This window comes from Lampetra fluviatilis, chromosome 28 (genome assembly GCF_964198595.1).
Source record: "Lampetra fluviatilis chromosome 28, kcLamFluv1.1, whole genome shotgun sequence".
Lineage (NCBI taxonomy): Eukaryota > Metazoa > Chordata > Hyperoartia > Petromyzontiformes > Petromyzontidae > Lampetra > Lampetra fluviatilis.
In genome coordinates, this window is record NC_136302.1 from 10,955,814 (window position 1) to 10,980,189 (window position 24,376).

A 24,376-nucleotide genomic window follows, 5' to 3' on the forward strand; every position below is an offset into this window, starting at 1 on the left:
AAGAGATTTGACTGTGAACTTTAATAAAGCACTCACTCTACTCGACTGCTCCTCCTCCCTCCACTGCTGCTGCTGCTGTTGGGGAGAACGTTGGCCCAGCCGCGCGAGCGTCAATTCGTGCCTTGGTTTGCAGCTTTGGCTCGGAGATCCGCGCGCAATGTAGGATCAGTATCGTGACTTTATTACTTTATTACTCCCTTCTTTTAAAACCTCACACACATAACTGTGGGCAGCAGAGGGCATGTTAGGGAGAGAGAGAAAAAAAAACACAATAGTTGTACTGTACTACGCAACTACATCTATGGGTCCCTGCCTTCACGATTCCGCACGAACGAGCGTGGGGTGAATTAAGGTCCAATAACCGCCACGACCCGCGCACGTAGGGGATGTCCTCATCCAACAGTACACCTTCACACGTGCATCCTGATAATTGTTTTTTTACCCTTTTATCTGGCAACAAAACTGACACCTTTTTTTGCAAGGAGTCATGTTTGCATTGACCACAATACCTACGGTCGGAATGCAAACGAAAAACACAACTCTGATAATGTATGCACTGTCCTTGAAATTGATTGGTCCACACCCGAGACAGATTTTCTTAGAGCCTAGTCTCACATGATGTTGGACCAGATGATGCCAAAAGGCGCACAACTCAAAGACAATGCACCATCAGAGTATGAGAGCTCGGGGTAAGCATTTACACCAGAGGTCGCAACCGGGTACCCGATACCCGTACCCTACCCGATACCCGGCTACCCGTATCCGACCGGGTACGGGTAAGGAATCAAAACCCGTTTGCGACCTCTGATTTACACCATTGGAACCTCCTTTGCCAGTAGCAAAATATGATAATTGGTTTTTTACCCTTTTTCTGGCAACAAAACTGACACCTTTTTTACATCCTCTTTATATTTTTGGACGAATATTCTCTCCGCCGCGGTGTATTGGTTCGCACAGTGGACTTGCGATCCACAGTGCAGCGGTTCGATTCCATCCCCTGGTGCAGCAGTTTATCAACGGGACAAATTTCTTAGATACCCACCCACCGCCGCCTCTGTCCACCCAGCAGTATGGGTGAGTAAACCCAGGGCTTAATTTCTCACCCAATATTGTCCAGACTGCCGCTCGGCTGGCTTGTAGTTTTAGCGAACTGTCAGAAGCAAGTCACTGCCACTCGCCCAGGGGGTCGGCAACAAAAATAACAAGCAGGGTATTTTTTTTACAATTCGGTAATAAATAAAAACCCATCAATATTTCAAGAGCCGCAATGCAACGTGGTGAATACGAGACGGTGGTGGTCCTTAATAAACAACGGCATGAAGAAAGTCCTTAAAGAGCCGCACGCGGCTCCATTGCCGCAAGTTTCCGACTCCTCAACTCGACTATAATACACGCCCACCCATAGTACGCCGATATTATCGTACCCTACGTTTTTATAATTGTACGAACAGTTTCGTAAGGCGGTGAGATGGATGATCATCTACATCATTAGACCTCCTTTGCCAGTACCAAAATATTATAATAATATGGTTTTTCCCCTTTTTTTTCTGGCAACAAAACTGAAACCTTTTGGCGTCCTCTGGTCGAGCACCAATTAGGTCGAGGCTCAAAAGAAAGCCGTCCCTTGGTGTGGACCAATCAGTTTCAAGGACAATGCATATATTATCATAGTGTGTTTTTTGTTTGCATTTTGATTGCAAGTATTGTGGTTAATGCCGACATGAATCCTTGTAAAAAGGTTTCAGTTTTGTTGCCAGAAAAAAGGAGAAAACCCCTATCATCACTATTATTATTCGAGATGGATGATGGCAGGGTGCCAAAATAATTCCCGCAACATCGTCCCGGAATGTTTGCGGCTGAAATGAAGCACCGGGTACACCAAAGTCGGGGTGCCGCGCTGGCGAGATGTTAACTCTCTCGCCTGGTGTGCAGGAGGTTGCGGGTTTAATCCCGACCCTGGACGCCTGCTCCTGTAGATTTGGAGTTTCAACGCTCTCTCTCCCCGTAGTCGCGTGGATTTTTTTTCCGGGACCTCCGGTTTGTTGATTTATAATCAACACGCGTTTAGAGTATATGGCTGCTATAAATGTCCACGTGCTGGGCCACTTCGTTGAGCTATCATCTGAGATAGCCAGGTCGCTAATGAAAAATAAGCTATCGAGCAGCTCAGTAGGTCTTACCTGGTCAATTATAAATAGCTTAATTTTAAACTTAATTTGGAGCTTTCGTGACTGCAGGAATTGCTCTTTGGTTCTTTCGGTAAAGTCACGTATAAAGAGAAAATAATAAATAAATAAATAGCATACGACGTTTCGATTGCAACACAAGCAATCATCATCAGGTATAAATGAAATCGAAAACAAACCTTGTATACTTAGAAATAGAATGCAATACAACACAGAGAGTCGGCAGAGAGTTGGTTGATTACGTTCTTCCAGAGAATGCTAATTTTAGTTCAGTCAATCGGTGGCGAGTGGCGTAGAGTGTGCGTGCTCCAGACCTCTGGTCAGTGTGGAAGAGGAGGCCAAATACCCACTTAGGAGGAGGCATCTCGAACGTGGGCCCCTTCCGCCAGCGGCGGCGTGAGCGAACGATTGCGGGGCTGTGCCTTTAGCTCTTAAAAAAAACAATTCTGCAGACCCATTTCCCTCGTTTCTTGACACTGGGGCTGGAGATGATATCACTGCTGTGCAGGGTGAGTGTGTGAACATTTCAGAGTTCCATGCATATTTCATCAAAGAAGAAGTGGGGTCCCCCCCCCCACCCCCACCTTGTGTTATGAGGTTCACAAATCACAGTTGTTCTCCGGATCAGTGGCTGTCTCGCTATCTAGATTTTCAGTGCAATTAAATCCCTAATTATCCGATGTTATGTCATAATTAATGCAGTGCCAACTCCAACATTGTCACCACCAATCGGCCATGCGGTTAAAGAGATACGACACAACAAAGATGCCCCGTACAGCCTTTCAAAGACGGTTGGGGCAAGTGCTGTTGGCGAGCACCTATGGAGGCCGGCATTGGGGGTGGGGTTGTCAACACCACACCCACCCGCCATTGTCTCTCCAATATTGATTTTTAAACACTGCAACAGGTACTCATTTGAAGCTGAGTCGACCTAGAGACAGTCCAGTGCCGGGTTCAAACATTCATCACCCATTGTTGGTCGTGAGCGGGAATCGAACTCGGGTCGCTGGGTTCATAGCACAGTGCGCTAATCCGCACACAAAAACAAATGTCCCCCGTATGGCGTTAACAAACTGTTGGGGCCAGTGCTGTGAGCAAGCAGCTATGAAGGCCGGCACGGCACACGAGGGGGTGAGTGGCCAGCGCCACGCCCGACCGCCTTAGTCTCGCCAGTTTACTATACACCGCGCCAGGTACTAATTTGAGGCCGAGTCGACCTAGGGGAGGCCCAGGACCGGTTCAGAAAATCGTCACCAGTGTTGGCCGTGAGCGGGAATCGAACTCGAGTCGTAGCATCGCGCGCTAACCGCTCCCCTCTCAGCACACTCACGCAATCACTCATTCAGGCCTGGTCACTCAACACACCCTTGCCGTTCATTCTTCTCTGACCCTGCCGGGCCAGAGGTCGCAAACGGGTTTTGATTCCTTACCCGTACCCGTACCCGGCCGCACCAGGGTCGCAAACGGGTACCCGTACCCGGCCGTACCCGTACCCTACCCGTACCCGGCCGGGTACGGGTAGGGTACGGGTATCGGGTACCTGATTGCGACCTCTGGGATGAAGCCATGTTGCAGGCGCGGGTGGGTTGATTCTAGGAACCTGAATTGTGAGAAGAGACAAGACGTTGGGAAATTAGTGACAAACAGTTACTCACCAGTGACTCACGGCCTACCCGTACCCGGCCGCACCAGGGTCGCAAACGGGTACCCGGGTACGGGTAGCCGGGTATCGGGTAGGGTACGGGTATCGGGTACCCGGTTGCGACCTCTGCCCTGCTCGCCTTGCCTCGGCGGCGGTGTCACGCCGGGTCACGTCGCGGGCGGGTTCAGGGAGACATTCACCACGAGGGGGGCTAAAGCTGTGCTCTGACACACCGGGGAATGCACACGTCGGCAACCGGTTGGAAAATCCCATGCTAATAACATTGACAAGCAGTGGTGTTCGTATAGTAGGAACATAATAATAATTATAATGTATAATGCGGCGTTCCATGCTAGGATCCCAATGCGCAACGCATGAAAATCAGGAAACAAGAACAGAACCGAGGGGCAACCGACCAAACTAAAGGGGGAAGGCCACTTTACAGAGATGGGTTTTCAAAGCAGACTTCGAAATATCTACCGACTCTGATTGCCCTGACTTCAAGTGGCGAGGCGTTCCACAGCTTGGGTGCCACACTAACAAAAGCGGCGATCACCAAAAGAGCGCAACCTGTAGACCTGGGAGTGCTGAGCAGTTGGAGATCAGAAGATGGTAAGGACCATTGATGGAATATATAAATGCGTTAGTTCCTGCAAGTAATGTGGGGTGAGCCCTTTTAAAGCCGTATAGGTTAATAGCAGCATCTTAACATCCACTCGGAATTTGACTGGTAGCCAATGAGGGGATAAGAGGACCGGTGCAATGTATTCACTGAATGGTGCACGTGGTGCAAGCACTCGGGCAGCTGCATTCTGAACAAGCTGGAGTCTTTACATTTTGATTTAAAGCTTTCGTCACTGCAGGGATTCATATTCTTGGTTCTTTCGGTAACGTCACGTATAAGAGAAATAATAACATAAATATAAAACAATTTAAAAAGCTGAAGTCTGCCCAGTACTCTGCTCGGTATCCCAGCCAGTGAGGCGCTGCAGTAGTCGAGTCGGGACAACACAAAAGCATGGACCGGTCTCTCCAAGTCAGCAGGTGACAGGAAGCATTCTGGCAATATTTCTTAGGTGAAAAAGGACATTTAAACCACCTTAGATATATGGTGCCTCAAAGGATACTGACTGGTCAAACTGAACACCAGGGTTTCTGATCTCCCGTGTGGGACAGACATCGTGACCATCAATCAACAAAGGAGGCGAACCAATTTTAGCAAGATGCAGAGGGGAGCCGATGAAGATGGCTTCGGTCTTGTCGGCATTGAGTAGCAACAAGCTTTGGCGCAACCATGAATTCACTCCTGTAGAGTAGCGTCATACAAGCAAACTGCAGCTCGCAACAATCTGCAAACACACAAAAGCGCGTATATATATACAAACAAAGACCAAGGTCCCCCCTTTAAGAGACTGTTGGGGCAAGTTTCGTTAAGCGAGCACCCATGAAGGCCAACACGATACAGGAGAGAGTTGGTCACCTACACCACACCCGACCGCCTTTGTCTCACCAGTGGCCATGTTTAAACACCGCTCCAGGTACTCATTTAAGGCTGAGCCGACCTAGGGGAGGCCCAGGACCGGATCAGATATTCGTCACCGGTGTAGGCCGTGAGCGGGAATCAAACCCGGGGTGCCGGGGTCCAGAGCAGCGCGCTAACCACTACACTGCCGCTCCCCACACAGGATGTAAGCATATATAGACGTATACAGTATATTCGCATGTTTTCACACGACGAGTTAATTGGGAGGAAACTGCATCTCCCGGAGAAAATCAACGTGTGCGAGGGAGCAATACTCTATCCCCCATATGGATGGGACAGATGTAGATTTCGTCCACACTTTGCAGCACGGCCTTCACTGCACTGGATCACAGGCCAACGCGCATAGCCACCGCCGCCCGGCTGAATCTTGAACATTCAGCCAAGGGCACTACGAGTGGGTCCATCGCGTCGGTTGGTAAATCGCTGCGCCCACCGCTTTGCCCCTCTCACCGCCTTGCACGACCACAACACCGAGATGGAAAGCCAGAGGCGATCCGGCCACGTGGCTCGGCGGCTTCGGCGGAGCCAATCGGAAGGTTGCAAGTTGAAATCCTGGCAAGGGTGGCGGAGGAGGGGGGTGTTAAACCCAGCCCATCATCCCACTGGCGTCGATAAATTGAGTGCGGTACTACTTTGTGGGGAAGTCAACAGTGATTTATCGATGGACAGTCTGCCGCCCCCCCCCCCACACTATGGAAACGAGGAATTCCCACCACTGGCTCAGCCAGGGGATAAGTGCCAGCGCCCTCAATGTCCATCTGAGCCGCAGGAGATCACTCCGACGTGAGAGCAAAGGAAGACAACCTTGGACATGCGAGAACAAATCAGCTTGATTGAGGCAAATACGTCCAGCATTAGCCACGGCTAATCGGATTTCACAAAGCCTTATCGAGTCTCTCTCCGCTTAAAGAACTTTTGGCTGGAGTGTTTTTTTTTATCGTTAGTAAATGTGTTACTGGGTAATTTAATCGCAATGCGGGGGGAAACGCTCCCAATATCAGCCGTCCGAAAGTCACAGAGATAACGAAGACAAACACGCCACTGCTGGGCCATCACCCCTTCGGCTGCATCGGCAAATCCCCCCAAAATCCCAGCGATAGCCATCGCCGCCGCGTTGAGGATCTCTCAGCGATCGATGGGAGAGACCTCGGGGTCACACGTGACCCCACTCGAGAAATCGCGGCGGTGACGGCGGCAGCTGCTGCCAGCCCAAATATCACCCAAGTGGATTTGGCGCAGGGAGTCATGCCGTGTACGGCTGACCGTGCCGCTCGGCCGTGGTTGTTGTTGTTGTTGTTTGTTGTTGCTGTTGTTGTTTGTTGTTGGGCACGACGATGTTGTGACGTTTCGCTCACACGCGCCGGCAATTCGTTTCCCGAGGCCGCAGCTGGCTGCCAGCGTGTGCGACGAAACTGAATCAGAATATATTTTTTAAACCAAATATAACACTGGTCAACACACTTTTTCTCGCATAAGGTATTCCAACGGGTTTAAGGTAATTTTGGGGTGCTGATTCCAAATCTGGCATCAGTTTTTGTCTATCACATCAGGTTTTTGAGATATAAAATATTGCATTTTCAATAAAAATTGCAGCAGAAAAATATTAAATAAATGTGGATGTCTACATAAAATGATATTATGAACACACTATCCTAAAAATACAGCACCATATTTTAACACTAAAGCAGTCACTGACTCGCAACAACTTGCAATTATAAGTGACAGAGTTAATTTCGGGTAAAATCAATGAAAATGGGGTATGCCGATAGCATAAAAATGAGATGTGATAGAGCAAATCTGAGATCAGATTTGGAATCAGCACCCTGAAATTAGTCTAAAACAGCTGCAAAAGTCCAGGCCAGAAAAAAAAGTGTTTTTCTTGTTGACCAGTGTAATTGGAGCAATCCCGATAAGGTGTGAAGCTCTTTTTTCCCCCCAGGTTTTCCCAGTAGGGGACGGACGCCGTGCCGGACGTCAACCTGCTCCCCCACGCACGAGGCGTCTTTATAACGCGTTGCGCTGTGCTCATTCCGGGCCTCTGTCTGTGCGCAAATTAACACGGGCTGGGAGGATCATCTCGCACCCCCCCCCCCCCTCCTGCCCCCTCTTCCCAAGAGAAAAACAATTCTCACTGATATTTAATATTCTCCTTTTTAATCAATTTCTTCATTAAATATGCAATTGCCTCCGGCGATAAAAAAAAAACAACCCACAAATAGATGCAGCGAGCAAAGTTGCCCACGGCGCCTGGGGGCGAGTCAGTCTGCCTATAAACTTATTTAATTTCGGTTCTTTCCGAGACAGAAAGTTTCAGATATAGGGGAATTAGCGGAGGCGTAAGGGACGCGTTGACGCGAGGTTTATCATCGATCCCTTCCCCCCCAGCGAGATCGCTACGGATGTATCGAATGGCGAGATTCAGTACACGTGAAGGATCATACAGCACACACCGCGGAAAGGGGTGGGTGGTGGGGGGGAGGGTAGAGTCAGGGATGTGAACAAAATGCAGACAGAGAAAGTAACGGGAACAGGGAAAGGAAGGCCCGCACGGAAGGCCCCAAGACGGACAGATAGGAAGAAAGTGGCACGGCTCAAGATGAGAAGCAGGAGAAGGGGAGGAGGATGAGCAGAGGTAGGGGGGAGATGGAATAGCCCAAGACAAAATGTCAGAGATGAGAGGGTGATGATGATAGGGGAGGGAGAGAGTATGAGCTGCACAGAGGAACAGCGTCGGTTTTGACAGCGGGCGGTCGGGAGAAAGGGGGAGGGATTCAGAGTGGGGGGTGGTCACACGGAAGTCACGTGGCTTACCGCGGGGACTTCTCCTTAAATCTCCCGGGGCAACCTGCACCAGAGGTCGCAAACTGGTTTTGATTCCTTACCCGTACCCGTACCCGGCCGCACCAGGGTCGCAAACGGGTCGGGTACGGGTAGCCGGGTATCGGGTAGGGTACGGGTATCGGGTACCCGGTTGCGACCTCTGACCTGCACACACGCAGGAGTACGAGTGGGTGGTAAATCGTGCGGTGGGGTTAAGTGTGGGCTCCTCCGCATCCTCCGATTAGCACGGGCGACTACGTACGGTGCGAAAGAAGTCCAGCACGCATAGTACTCGCCACCTTATCCCAGACGTCTGGTTAGCGTGGAGGAGCAGACAAAAATACCCTCAACAGGGGCTCTGTAGAGCTCCCTCCAGTGGAGGCTTCCCCATGTTTAAACATCAGCAGTGGCGCGAGCGAGCGAGCGAGCAATTGCCGGGCGGTACATTTCTGCGGACGATCTCTGCATTGGAAGTCCAGCGTGGTGGGTAAACCGCCACACCGCCACACCGCGGCAGAGTCCCCTCGTGCGACGGAGCGCCAGCAAATTCTTTCTGTGTTACCCTCGCCCACGCACCTCCGACGAGCACGGTTGGCTACGTACGGTGCGAAAGAAGTTCAACGTGCACACGCGCGTCAGCAAGCGGAGGCGAATGTTCACGCGCGACACTTGGCGCAGCAAGTCCATGCGGTAACACGCGCGCCAATCTCACACCCACCCATCCATCCACCCACCCAGCCACTCACCCACCCACCCAGCCATCACCCACCCACCCACCCAGCCATCACCCACCCACCCAGCCACTCACCCACCCACCCAGCCATCACCCACCCACCCACCCAGCCATCCACCCACCCAGCCACTCACCCACCCACCCACCCAGCCATCACCCACCCACCCACCCAGCCATCACCCACCCACCCAGCCATCACCCACCCACCCAGCCACTCTCCCACCCACCCAGCCATCACCCACCCACCCACCCAGCCATCACCCACCCACCCACCCATCCATCCACCCACCCAGCCACTCACCCACCCACCCACCCAGCCATCACCCACCCACCCACCCAGCCACCCACCCACCCAGCCATCACCCACCCATCCATCCACCCACTCACCCATCCACTCACCCACCCACCCAACCATCCACCCACCCATCCATCCACCCATCCACCCATCCATCCATTCACCCATCCATCCACCCACCCACCCATCCACCCACGCAATTCATCCACCTTGGTGTGCTCTCGTTTCATCTGCTTAATCGTCATTCCGCAGTCACACGCCCGGTGGAGTAATTCCCAGCACGTGCGGGCGATGATATATATATTTAAATATCAGCCCTTTGCAAACAAACCCCATCGGAGCCTCCATCCCATCACCAACCCAGTGCGTTACCTGCCTCGACAGAAGAACCATTTTTCCACGGGGTAGTACGGGGCAACAATACACTTCATACGTAGGCTTTAACGACCAATATTCGTGATTCATTATTCGGTGTGTTTGGGTTAGATCGCCACGTAGGTATAATGGCAATTGTGAACTATAACCCTCCACCACCCAACGACGGAGCCAACCAAACCAAGTCATCACGTCTTGAGCAAATACGCCAATCGATTCTGGATTTTCAGCAGAAGCGAAGGAAGATTGGAAGGCAACTAAACATTTTTGGCCTTGGTGGATCACACAGATGTTTGCTGCGAAACTCACTTCCCGTAGGCATCGATGAGGAGTCGTTACCCTGGGCTCGCCAGGAGAAGGCGGTAACAACAAATATGGACCACACCTGTTCCATCTGTGCGGGATAGAGTGTTGTCCCTTCGCACACGTGGAGTTTTCTGGCTGCTCCGCATCACCCCACATGTTAACACTCGGACAATGGTCGATAACACCTTGATATATAGAGGACTGCAGAGCTTGTGGTGGGGTGGGGGGGGATTTTTGTCACCGGATCACCGCGTGGCTGCCTTCCCCGCTCGTCTGTGCTCCCTCCTCGCGCCTCTGAGTCGTTCTCTCCCTTCGAGAGCGAGCGAATAAACCCGGTGGCGCATTACAAGCTGAAATCATTATTGATTATTAATACAACATTTTTTTGACGAATCGTGATGGTCCTGTCTCGATTGTATTTATTTTTAGAAAGTACATGCTGCCCTTCCGCCTCTTCGTCGCTATTCTTAGCAGGCCACCCCTTGTTGCCCCGAACCCATTCGTTCCGTTCGCAGACCTCATCAGGGCAGTATCTATGCTGATCACGACAATTGTTCACCCAAGAAGCCGTGCCGAGTCTTAAGGCTTCTTCTCGGGAGGGGGCCCGTGTTGGGATACACTGGTCACGTCGCTCAGTGGCAGAGCGAGCGCCTCGCGACCAGAAGATCGCGAGTTTACTTGGCGGTTGGATTTGGCCCATCGTCCTTACAGGGTCGATAAAGTGAGTACCACTTCGCAAGGTAAGTTAACCTTGGTCCTGGTTCGCTAAGAATCACCACCGTCACAAGAACGTGGAATTTCCACCACGTGGCTCTGCGAGGCAGAAAACGGAAGATTGAGCACCAATGCCTCACAATCGACAATTGAGCAAGACATCAAGTAATTCAGATGTTTGACCGATGCCATCAGTGGAGAGCTTCGCTTCGTGTGGGATGAACCAAAGAACCGCGGAGGCCCTTTCGCTGTGGCCTCGCTCCTCCATGCTGGGCACACGTGTTGGAAGAGGTCGGAGTCGTGCCCCACACTGGACCCCACCACGTGACACCGACCAAGGGATCGGCGAACACACGGAACAGGGACGCCGCTCAAGAAGCCGCCGTCTCACCCCCAACACATTGAAGTCTCGGCTCTAAGAAAAGCTGTCTCGGGTGTGGACCAATCAATTTCAAGGACAGTGCATACATTACACTGGTCAACAAATTTTTTTTTTTTAATGGCCTGGACTTTTGCAGCTGTTTTAGACTAATTTCAGGGTGCTGATTCCAAATCTGATCTCAGATTTGCTCTACCACCTCTCATTTTTATGCTATCGGCATATCTCATTTTCATTGATTTTACCCGAAATTAACTCTGTCACTTATGATTGCAAGTTGTTGCGAGTCAGTGACTGCTTTAGTGTTAAAATATGGTGCTGTATTTTTAGGATAGTGTGTATATAATATAATTTTATGTAGATATCCACATTTATTTAATATTTTTCTTCTGCAGTTTTTATTGAAAATGCAATATTTGATATCTCAAAAGCCTGATGTGATAGACATAACCTGATGCCAGATTTGGAATCAGCACCCCAAAATTACCTTAAAACCGTTGGAATACCTTATGCCAGAAAAAGTGTGTTGACCAGTGTTATCAGAGTTATCTTTTTGTTTGCATTTTGACCGCAAGTGTTGTGGTTAATGCAAACATGATCCCTTGTATAAAGGTGTCAGTTTTGTTGCCAGGTAAAACGGTAAAAACCTATTACTATGTCTCGGAGTCTGTTTCAGCATGTTTTTCTTGTATTTTGATTTATTTACCGTCCCATGTTGAAAGCTTTCTCGCACTGCACGTAGCCAACCGTGCTAATCGGTTGGCTACGAAGAGTGTGGAATAAACGTGAATATAACGGACACATTTTTGTTGTTGTTGTTGTTGTCGTTGTTGTTGTCGTAGTGTGACCGGGGGGAGACGACACAGACGTCGCTGCCGCCTTGCACCGTGAGCGCGAAGTCGCCTTACTCCGGTGCGGTGCACACGCGCGCGTGAACGAGAGAGCAAGGCAGCGAGATTTTGTTTCCGAATTTCCAAGCGAGGATCAAAACGACCACGAGTCGCGATGCTTTCAGACGGAGCGTGTTTGGCTTTGTGCTTAAAGGGCAGGCTGCCGCGCTCGCGAGCACACACCGGCGTTACGTAACGCTTCGTCGCGGACGGAATGTTATTTGTGACCCACACCGCAGAGTTCTGTCTCCGCCTGCGGTTGATATCGGCGCCTGGCCGAGTATATACGCGTGAGCTCGTGCGCTAGATGGCGTGGTGGTCGCAATAAGTAGCGCATAGGTTCGGTTCCAGACTGGGGCGCCTTCCTGTCTCGTAGTTTTGTGTGTGGATGTTCTCCCCTCGTTCTAAATGGGTTTCCTCCGGATTCTAGAAGAGGTGGAAGTACCCACACTTGATCCCACTGGACGCAATCTGCCGAGCGGCTGTGCCCTACCCAGTTATACTGCTGGGTGAACGGAGATGGGTGGGGGGTGGAAGGCGGGGAGATTTCAGAAACGTGCACCATTGTGCAGCTGCCGCGCCGGGAGGTCCAACTGGCGACCTTTGACCCGCAGGTCCAGTGTGCTGACTACGGCACCGCGGCAGCATCCGATGCAAATGACTAAACACGAGTCAACTGTGAAGCGAGGCTTCAGGAAATAAGAAAGGTCCCTAATTGGCAGAATTTGCCAACACGGCTGCAGCAACTCGAGTGACAATAATGCCCCTCTATTTACCCCAACAAATCCTGAGTCTCAAGCCTGCTTTCCAAGAGGGTGCTGCCGAAAGTGGGGAGATCGGTCAATTCAAGGTAAGGATGAGTGTTTTGCATGTGGGAAAAAACTGGAGGACCCAGAGAAAACCCGGATATACAGTGTAGTCAACATATATTATAAGGTAGCCAGGTGAATTGAAAAACACACTGGTAGACGTATACACAAGACAAAAACTTCCCGTATAACCTTAACAGACTGTAGGAGCGAGTGCTGTTTGCGAGCGCCTATGAAGGTCGGTACGGCACTCGAGGGGGTGGGTGACCAGCGCCACGCCGGGCCGCCTTTGTCTCTGGGTTCGCAGAGCAGCGCGCTAACCGCTACACAACCGCTCCCTACATGAACAAGACACACACACATACAGACGGGTGATAGGTGCGTGAGTGGGCTGGCTTGTCAGATGCAAGGCCCACGGATACACGCGGCGACTGTGCGTCGGCGTTTATTGGGGGGGCGAATGTTCATCTGGAGGTCGCGAACTCAATTTAAATTGGCTTCGAGTTTATTTTAGTTTTGGTTGCCGGCCCAGGTGTGGATGTCGCCGCACCCTTGAACAGAGCGAGGAGGGGGGCGCGATCCAAAGCTGCAGATTCTATTGAGCGAGGCCAAGCAAAACCCGCAGCATTTTTCGGGGGCCTCCATCTGCGCCGATGATTCCAACCGCGTGAGAACATCGGCAGGTCGGATGCACACGCGTGTCCTTCGTGAGTGGAGAAATTCAAGACAGGCCAACGGAAGTGCGATCGTGACCTCGCAAACCCAATCCGATGTGCCGGTTTGGTAAACCCGTAATAGAGCGACGTGGAGACACTTGTGGAGACACGTAGGGATGCAAATATACCCGTAGAGACACATAGAGATACACAGAAAATCATGGAGGTACACAGAGACTCATCGAGACACATAGAGACCCATGAAGACACATAAAGGCAAATAGAGATGCAGAGAGATACATTAAAGCCACAGTGCGATTGTGGCCATGCAACTCAAAACTATTGGCCGTGTATAAAACCACTGCAGTCTACGCTCCTTCAACAGAGGAATAGCAACACGACGCGAACTCTCTCTCTCCTGAAGCCCTCTCGTCGTGCCATCAGCAGACATCGGCATCGAGCGAGTGGCAGTCGGTTAGCACCACAGACAGCGCCACTAACCTCACGCAGCCCTCCGAGGCTAAGCCTATCTCATTGCATTTAGACCCCAGACGAAATATCTCACTTGTCTCGGCGCCACATGAGGTGAGCATCACTCTCGTGCGTATAATTAATCTACGTGGCTAATGACAGTGAATTATGTGATAACCGTTTGAAATGAGTGGGGGGTCATCAAGCAATCCACTCCTATTGACCGTATGAATACATAGAGTGCTGGTAACATTTTGATACCTCAGGTGGTACGAATTTCTGCTCTGGCCCATGGGGTAATTATCAACCAGGGCACATCCGCTCGCAGACATTGCCTCTCCTTCCTACGTCTGTCTCTCCTCGTAAAATAAAAAAAAGTAAAACAAAAGTTTAAAAATATATATATAGTATAAAGACAAATGATCCTCCAGTATAGCCTCAACAGACTGTTGGGGCAAGTGCTGTGAGCGAGAATCTATTTTTTTTTAGACAACCCATCGCCCGAGCTTCCTGTGGGTGCATCATTATTTCAGCAGCGTTGAGATCGGCACGAGGCAAGCTCTGGGATAGGTTTCGACATGCAGTCTCTCATCAGCAGCGTCAGGCTCACTCGACTCAATGCTGGCGAACTGCCCAGACGCGATAAGCATGGGCCCTCCTCTCCTTTAACATACGAGTCCTTGCCAGACTAAAAATAAAAATCACAAGCACGCAAATGCAGTATGTAACACACAATCAATCGTCCGCATCGTTGCGGAGAAATCTCAGTGACAAGATAGATCAACAGAAGGGAACGACGGACAGAGACGCGTTTGCGGCGTTTCTCTGGGCAGCTGTGATTGACAGCGCGTACAAAGGCGCGGTCGTATTGGGTTTTGTGTGTGCGACACGCAGCCACGCATCGTAAGGGCCCCGAGACGTGCCGTGTATACGCTTAGCGAGACGCGAAGACCGCGACGATTATTCAGCGGCCGACGTCACCAACATTGGGTTTGGCTTCAGGGAGAGGGGAGGGGGGGGTTTGGACTACAGGTAGAAAGCTGGTCACACCATAGAACGCTGGTTGCAGCAGCAGTAGCATGAACAGCTTGACATGGTTGAGTTCCACATTGGCAAGGGCGTGCATCGACGTAGAATTGCAATCGGCCATTCCGTAAAATAAACACGTGGCGTTTTTTTCCCCCTCGAATAGAATGGCCGACGTGCCTCTCCGAGGAGAAATGAAAACGCGTTTCCGTCTGGAGTAAAACAAAATAATAATGGTACTAGACTGCGGGATTTACCGTCCGCACCAATAAATAAGCACCGTCTTTGCGCCAGACACTTTGCGACTGTTGTCCAGTGCATTTCATTTTTCTCTTTATCCGAAGGAAGAAAAAAACCCCCGAATTTTATGCGAGCCGCAAAAAAAAAAATATGTATCCGTTCGAACGTGTTGAGCATGGCCAAGGAGATATCTTTGCAAACGCAACAGGCTGCAATTTAGGCCTCATTACTCGCTTCCCTTTCTCTGGGCAGAAATGATAGCGGACAGAAGAAGAAAAAGAAAAAACATGACTCGAATTTTTTTCCATTCACCCCGTAGTAATTACTCTGCACCGTCACCGAAAAAAAAAGCGAACGCGTTCGGGACAAAAAGCACCGCCAGATCAAAGCGCCGCCAGGGGGCATTTAAAGGCGGCCATAAACACGCCATTCTCGCCGGGCGCCCATTGCGTGGTTGGTATTCATTAATTCCTTCCTGTGACGCTGGCGACTTGAGTTCAGGAGCGGTTCACATCTGTACCAGTCGTGCCTCGCCACCAAGACTACTACCACTCCCCCCGCCCCGGTTTATCAATCAGCACTGACCACGGTGGTGAAGTATAGTCAAACAACACGCCAACAGAGACATAGCGGCAAGGATTGCATTCAGCAGTAGCTCGGCAAAGAGTTGTTGAGTAAATTGCGTTTTTGCTGTGTTGGAAATTATGACCGCTAATGTCGATAATATTAATTATGAGTGTTCCGCTTCTTCTTGGTTTTTTTCGGTAAAGTCACTTAGAAGGGAAATAATAAAATAATAAAAATAAAACATAATAAAATATATTATATGATTATGTTTTATTTTTATTATAATATGATTTTATTATGTTTTATTTTTATTATTTTATTATTTCCCTTCTACGTGACTTTACCGAAAGAACCAAGAAGATGAATCCCTGCAGTCACGAAAGCTTTAAATGGAAGTGTTCCGCTTGTTTAGCGAGGAAAGCCTCACCGAGTCTAAAGACTCGTCTTCAGAAGAATCCTGCTCCACTGGGACCGTTTGGCAAGCAATGAGAGGGTTGGCTTCGTGTGGGAGGTCATCGGGGAACACAGAGACAGTAACTCGGCGCCACCATCTCCAGTCCACACCTCGCAGCTTCTACGTCTACAACACCTGCCAAGCCCTGCTGGCGGTTATCCATCCAAGTGTAATGACCGAAAAAGGACCTCAAGCCATATGCAGCCTAAACGGCTGTTTAAAAACAAACAACGGTCTCCGATTGGAGGATAGAGGCCTCCACGGTGATTGGTCGAGAGGGCAGACTTTTAAAGGGATTGGAGAATAAGGGGGTTGAACGGGAACACAAAAAGGATCCGTTAAAGGGAAAGGACGGGGATTGGCTAGGCCGCTAGGGGTAAAAACAAGGACGAGAAGGTTAGAGAAAGGGGGCTGATGGAGAGATAAGGGGGAGAGCACGAGGAGTGTGGACACTCGAAGGAAGATACAAGCTGAAAGACAAAGACTAAGCCTCGGGTCCCTCGCCGTAGAGATCTAAAGTAGGGTTCCGTCTTGTGGAAATCTTTAATAAAAGTGGCTCTTCTTATAACTTGTCGTCGGAGTCGTTACGCAAGTACTAACCGGGCCCAAAACAAGTCTGCTAAGCTTACAAAATCTGACAAGATCGGGTGAACGCAGTGGGATTTGATTATGGAATATAAAGTAACCCCCTCCTCCCTGGAGCTAAAGCAATTGGGTGGTCGTGGGCTCTCATCTCATCATCTCATTCCAATAACGTCACAAATGCCGCTTGTGGGTGTACACTGGACCAATACATTCCCTGCAAACCGTCTCGCTACACACCGCCATTCACATTTAGACAGCTAAATGATATAGGCATGCGGCAGCCTCGGTCGTCAGATGCGGACCTTCAAATTGTAATCATAGACGGCAGAAACATGTTTTATCCCGTAATGACTGGTATTAGTGACGTGTCTGCCCATGCTATTTCGGTCATATCAAATTGTGGAGAGAGAAAAACCACACACCACCCTATCAGCAGTGGAGCAAGCCTGGTTGGCATGGACCCTGGTATGCAGGAGGTCCTGGGTTCGATCCGGACCCTGACGCCTGCTGTATATTTGGAGTGTTGCTTTTTTTTTCTCTCCGGGGTCGTGTGGATTTTTCTCCGAATCTTCCGGGTTTTCCCCTCTACATTTTAGAATCAACACGCGTTTGGGGGTTTTGCCTCTAAATGTACTTCGTTGCGCTATCGTTTGTGATGGCTAGGATTAGCTTCTGAAAAATAGCTACATAGCTCAGTGGGCCTTAGCTGGTAAATTCAAAAAGACGTTCGTAGTTTCGTTTATTTTAAATATAATATGCAGGGGTTACTCTCCATCTACCCGCTGGGGAAGAAAAAAAAACGCCGATGAATTGGAGGAATTGTTCACGCGACTCCACTTATCTGCAAAGAATGTGCGCGTTATAGGAACGCGCTCCAGCAGTGACCTGTGTATGGGTGGGAGAAACGCAAATTATCGGGAATAATTGAACGAAAGGGGCCGCTGATAATTATAAGGGAATTCGCGGACGCAACGGCCGTCACTGGTGATAAGAATCGTGGGTAACAGGCTTGGGCAGGGGTCGGCAAACCGAAATAATAAAGACGAGCCATGCTTTTATAATGCAGGTTTTTTTTGCGTTAGATCGCTTAAATATAAATGTATCGTTAAACCCGCCACCAACCGACACAACCAATTAGTAATGTTTGTCACGTAAACAGAACATGCCAATGTGTTACTAGTACAGCAGCACCGGTGTGTTGGAGGGTAAATCCACACCCCTGACTCATTGGCTGCGAATGATACTTGTCGCGAAAGCCTACGTGTTAAGCCATATTTTTTTTCGAATTCAGTTTAAAAAAAACAACTCAATATTTCAAGAACCGCAAAACACCGTAGGTAAAAAAATACAAGCCGGTTTGGTCCCGAATAAATGCCGTTACACATTTCAGCATGCCTTAGAGAGCCGCACGCGGCTACCGGAGCCGTAGGTTGCCAACCCTTCTGGGTTCGTGTAACGGATCAGACGAGTTCGTTCCACCCCACGTACAAAAGTTTAAGAAGAAATAATAACACTCCCTGCCCGCCACGCGCCACCGTCCCAGTGTCGAGTCGTAACAGCTGTTCAGGCACCGCTCCGCGGGGGTAGCTGCTGACTGTAATGAGCCGGCTGGGGTGGGTAGTGGAGTGGAACGGCGTGTGCGCGTTACTACTTCGCGACGCCTCTCGCGGAGATGTCCCTGTACAGGGGGGGGGGGGTGGCTGGCGGGGGGAGAGGGGCGGAGTGCTGGAGATTCCATTAGACCAGGGGCGGGGAAACTTTTTTCTGCCAAGGGCCCATTTGGATATTTAAAACATCACTCGCGGGCCATACAAAATTACCGACTTAAAAAATAGCCCGTTATATTTGGTCAAACATTTAATTAACTCGCCCCTAATGCGATGGGCTGGAACTGCTTCTCTTTGGCGAGGCGCGTGATGTTAGCCGGTTTTGATGATGTTGCTGCTCGCAACTGGTTTTTCAGGTTTGCTCCTAGAGATTTATTGAATTTCGACTCACGCCTGCGGTTGCCTTGGCAGGGCCACACCAAATGATTTCGCGGGCCTCATACGGCCCGCGGGCCGGACGTTCCCCACCCCTGAATTAGACAAAGGCACTTCCATAGGGTGCCGCGGCTGTGCAGTGCGAGTGGCAAAGGAGGAGATAAAAAAGAAAGGTGAAGGCACAGCCCCTGCAAGTGCTCGCCCGCGCCACTGCTGAAGGAAGGGGCCTCTGTTATACGGAGCGCTGTGCAGGGAGCCGCTCTAGAGGGTGTGTGGCCTACTCTGCCACACTGGCTATAATCATAATCTTTATTTATCCTCGAAGAATCCGATGAGCTATGACGCTCTTTTTCACGTGACCTGCCCATCGGCAGCAGGGATAGTGCAGCGGTGAAGTGGTTGGAGCAAATGCACCGTCATCAACCTGGCGACCTGAGTTCGACTCCCGGGCATGGCTAACATCTCTGATGCGTTTAATGTGAACCGGTCCTGTGCCTCTCCTTCACCAACTCGCACTGACAGGCATGGTGAAGTATGGTCAACCGACCCCCATGATAGACAAGATATAGGGAGGCCCTCTTTCCTTAGAGGTTTGACAAAGGGCTCTCGATTTTATTATTTAAAGATGATGGCGAAATGTTAAATTGATCATGTGCCAGGTATAGCGAGATGTTAACTACCTTGCTTGGTATACAGGAGATCGTGGGTTCGATCCCGACCCCGACGCCTGCATTTTTGGAGTTTGCACGATCTCCCCGTGGTCGCGTGGATTCTGCTGCGGGTCCTCCAGTGTCTCACACCACATTTAGAATCAACACGCGTTTCGAGTATTTGTCTGCTATCAATTTCCACATCATGCCAAGCCGCTTTGTTGAGCTATCATTTGTGGTCGCTTCTTGAACAAGGCAATATAGCTCAGTGGGCATTACCCGGTAAAATAAAAATTAACCCGTAAAAACAAAGTTTTTCACTATAAATCCTTTATATGCGTGGCGGCTAGAGTCCTCTCGTCCTCTGGCTTGAGATGGCTGCCACCTATGGGTCAGATGATTGCCTGGCACCATTAAGCAATTGGTAATTAAATATAAAAAAAAAAATACCTAAAAAGTGTAAAATTTTTGAATTGTTTTTCACGAAAATAAATAGTCACGCACAACGAGTCTGTGTGCAAAATGTCAGCTCGATTGGATCACGGGAAGTGGGTTAAAAAACGACCGAAAGATTTGCACGGTCGTAAGCGCGCAAGCAAGCAAGCAAGTGAACTTAATATAAAGGATTTAAAAATAGATTGTAGTTTATGTACATCGCTGTAAGTTCTGTTTTTTTGTTTAGGTAAGAGCGAGTCTCATTCACGGGATTGGTTTGCACAGTCCCACGTCCAGCCGCTGTAAATTAGATTTATTTCCGGCTATTTCTCAGCATGACTATTGATGGGATTCTATTCATTAAGTTTGATTAAGAACGCATTCCAATTATCACTGTGTTGTTTGAATTAATATTTCACGCACTTTTTGGTCGAGCAGCCTGAATTATTCAGGTGGCCAAGATTTATTAAAGGGCTCTGCGATGTTTGAAACGACGCATATGTGCATTGCTCCCAATCGGTTTACCGTATTCTACAGATTGATATGCGCACGTGTTATATTATTATTTTTTATTGGGGGTTCATGGTCTTAGGTGTGTACTTTGAAATCTGGCACATGTATTTGCAAGTTACAATTGTCCTCAGTAGCCAACCTACACACCACCCAGTCCACACACCACTCAGTCCACACGATGTTGACACTGCGCTTTCTACAAAGCACCGTCGTTCTCATGTATTGTGAATATATTATATAAAATCATTTACTCTATAGCGTCCGTCTAGCGCTACTACACGTTTCCCCTCGGCGTAATTTGAGCCGTATAAATGTAGCGGTCTTTTTTGTTATATTATATATTTATTTAACAAAAATAGCCCAACAGATGGAATGGTGCGTTTTATTTACCCAGTGCATCGCTTTAATAATAATAATACTCATCAGCATTACTTAATTACCCAGGAAAGCCACACTGTACCCGGATACTCTTTTCAAGAGAGGAGACCCTATTGCTGCACTGGGTTTTGATTTTAATCCGGAAAATACGGAATAGTCGTCGCAACATTGTGTGTGTGTGTTGGGGGTTTCGTTGTGTGTGTGTGTGTTGGGGGTTTCGTTGTGTGTGTGTGTGTTGGGGGTTTCGTTGTGTGTGTGTGTGTGTTGGGGGTTTCGTTGTGTGTGTGTTGGGGGTTTCGTTGTGTGTGTGTGTGTTGGGGGTTTCGTTGTGTGTGTGTGTGTGTTGGGGGTTTCGTTGTGTGTGTGTGTGTGTTGGGGGTTTCGTTGTGTGTGTGTGTGTATTGGGGGTTTCGTTGTGTGTGTGTGTGTTGGGGGTTTCGTTGGGTGTGTGTGTGTCTTTCCACGACCCACCTCTGTTACGCGAGAGAACACAACAATAACAACAACAACATCAACAACACCACATGTGGCTGAGTGAGCCATTCCAGACACGAAAAAAGACAAAGATCCCCCGTGAAGCCCTAACAGACTGTTGGGGTAAGTGCTGTTAGCGAGCACCTATGAAGGCCGCCATGGCACACGAATGAGATGGGTGGCCAGGACCACGCCCGCCCGCCTTTGTCTCCCTTGTGGCGATGTTTACTACACAGCACACCATGTACTCAATTTGAGGCTGAATCTACCTAGGGGGGGCCCAGAACCGGCTCAGACACTAACACACACCATTCCAGATCCACACACACACCATTCCAGACACACACACACACCATTCCAGACACACACCATTCCAGACACACACACACCATTCCAGACACACACACACACACACCATTCTAGACACACACACACCATTCCAGACACACACACACACACCATTCCAGACACACACACACACCATTCCAGGCACACACCATTCCAGACACACACACACCATTCTAGACACACACACACCATTCCAGACACACACACACCTTTCCAGACACACACACACACACCATTCCAGACACACACACACACTATTCCAGACACACACACACACACCTTTCCAGACACACACACACCATTCCAGACACACACACACACACACGTTCTTCCCTGATGGCAATGGGCTGAGGAAGGAGACAGCAGGCCTCTTGCAAACCCTGCCGCGGAAACGGCAAATTCGCGATGTCCCCCGCGATTCTGGATGATGGGTTTGACTCTGGGTCGCGGGTTCGGGTGGGGTTTGGAGCAGATCCGCCGCGATGGGTTTGTGGACTTTTGTTGAGATCACGACGGTCTGGATTCATTTGTTGGCGTCACGCGCAGACACCACCCATGGCGAATGATACGTGTAAGTCATGCGTCATCATTGCCACTCGTTTGTGTCACTGGTATTGCATGTATGTTGCACTTACACGCATTGTCTTGAGTGGTGAATAATTACGCTGAGAAAGCATGTATGTACGTTGAACTTCTTTCGCACCGCACGTAGCCCATCGCGCTAATCGGAGGTGCGGGGGAAGGACGACAAACTAAAGACAAAAGGCAGTTCTAGAGAAATTAGTTTTCATTCTAGATGATGATTTAAAAGTGCACAGCTCCAGTGGCTATCCCGATATCGGAAGGAAGAACGTTCCAGACGGCCGCAGAAGGGCATCTGAAAGTGCGCGATGCGGCGACCGTCTTTGTTCAATGGCTACTTTGCATTGTAGTTGTCACAAAAACATCTATTCTAAAACAAATGAGTTTTAAATTTAGCTTCAGTGGCTTCCAGATATCGCATTTGCATACCCCTCGTTGGAAACGATCCATTACATTCGCCTTGCAAGACAACCGTTACAAAAGCAAAACACATTGAGGCCAAATCGACGACGGGGAGAGAACACGGCCTTGATATGTGACCTCTCCCGATCGATGCCTCACCCCCCCCCCCCCCACCGGCTCATCAATCATTAAGAGAGGCGAGCGTCCTCTCCAGTAATTGTCGGGGAAATTCATCGGGAGGCACCGCCGCTTTGACCTCCGCGCCGTGGGCGAGAGAGGCCGACCCTGGCGCATCCTCCCCGAGCACTCGCCCACCTGCCTGACAGCCTAAAAACCGCAGGGTCGCAAGGGGGGCAATAATGGCCCAGAAACGTTGGGACCCGACGTTGAGCCAACGTTGGGGGCCAACCGTTGGTTCAACGGTATCAACGTTAAATTTCGATTGAAAGCTTTCGTGACTGCAGGGATTCATCTTCTTGGTTCTTTCGGTAAAGTCACGTGGAAGGGAAATAATAAAATAATAAAAATAAAACATAATAAATACAATTCTCACGACGTTTCGGCCACAACGCAAGCAGCCGTCCTCAGGTGAAGAACCAAGAAGAGGTATTAATGTTGGCCCGTTGTGTACCGGGACAGGGCCTCGGTACAGGATTCTCTGTGTGTGATGAATCGAGGCCACCGGGGATGGGAGTGGAGTGCGCCAATCACTGCGACACCGCTTCCCCGTAACAGTATGAGACAAAGACCCCCTGCATAGCCTGAACAGGCTGTTGGGGCAAGTGTTGTTAGCGAGTAGCACCTATGAAGGCCAGAACGGCACACGAGGGGGTGGGTGGCCAGCAATCACGCCCGGTCGCCTTTGTCTCCCCAGTGGCGATGTTTACACATCGCACCAGGTACTCATTTGAGGCTGAGTCGACCTCGGGGAGGCCCAGGACCGATGGCCGTGAGCGGGAATCGAACCAGGGTTGCCGAGTAACCGCTACACTGCCGCTCCCCACATGCGATGTGAATATATACAGGGTGCTTTAAAAACAATGTTAACACTTGTATGGACCTATCGTTTTTAATGGAAAAAGAACGGATAATACATTGTAACATGATAACAAATGTCATGTTAATAGCTTCAAACAGTCAAATAGCCTCCACTTGTTCGCCATCGTTGTCAACACGTGCCTGGAATCTTCTCCAGGTGGTCTCCAGAGCCCGGAGGCACATTTCTTGAGGTATTGCTGCAAATTCTCAAAAGTGGTAACATTTTTTGAAGCACCCTGTATATAGACATACACAGTGTATTCACATGTTTTACACGACGCGTTAATTGGGAGGAAACTGGATCGCCCGGAGAAAATCAACGTGTGCGAGGGAGCAATACACTATCCCCATATGGATGGGACACGTGGAGATTTAGTCCCCACTTTGCCGTACCGCCTGCACAGTTTCGCCGAGTTCGTAGCGCGCTAACCGTTGCACTACCGCTCCCACACACCGTATGTACACAAAGACAAACACGCGCATACGCAGCCCAAACGGGCGCAACGGGTGTGAGATGTTAACTCCCTCGCCTGGTACGCAGGTGATCGTGGGTTCGATCGCGACCCTGACACCTGCCGTATGTTTGGAAATTGCACATCTCGTTGCCCGTGGTCGCGTGGATTTTTTTTTCTCTTTCTCCTGGTCCTCCGGTTTTTTCCCTCCACAGTTAGAAACACGCGTCTCGAGTATTTGGCAGCGATGAATGTGCACGTGATGATGATAAGCCACGTCGTTGACCTATCATTTGTGGCCAGGTCGCTTTTGAAAAAAAGCTGCATAGTTCAGTGGGCCTTATCTGGTTAAAGTTAAAATGTAGAGTTTCGTTTATTTGTCATGATTGCATCGATTACAACGGTGGGGGGCGTAAATTAAAGCACACATT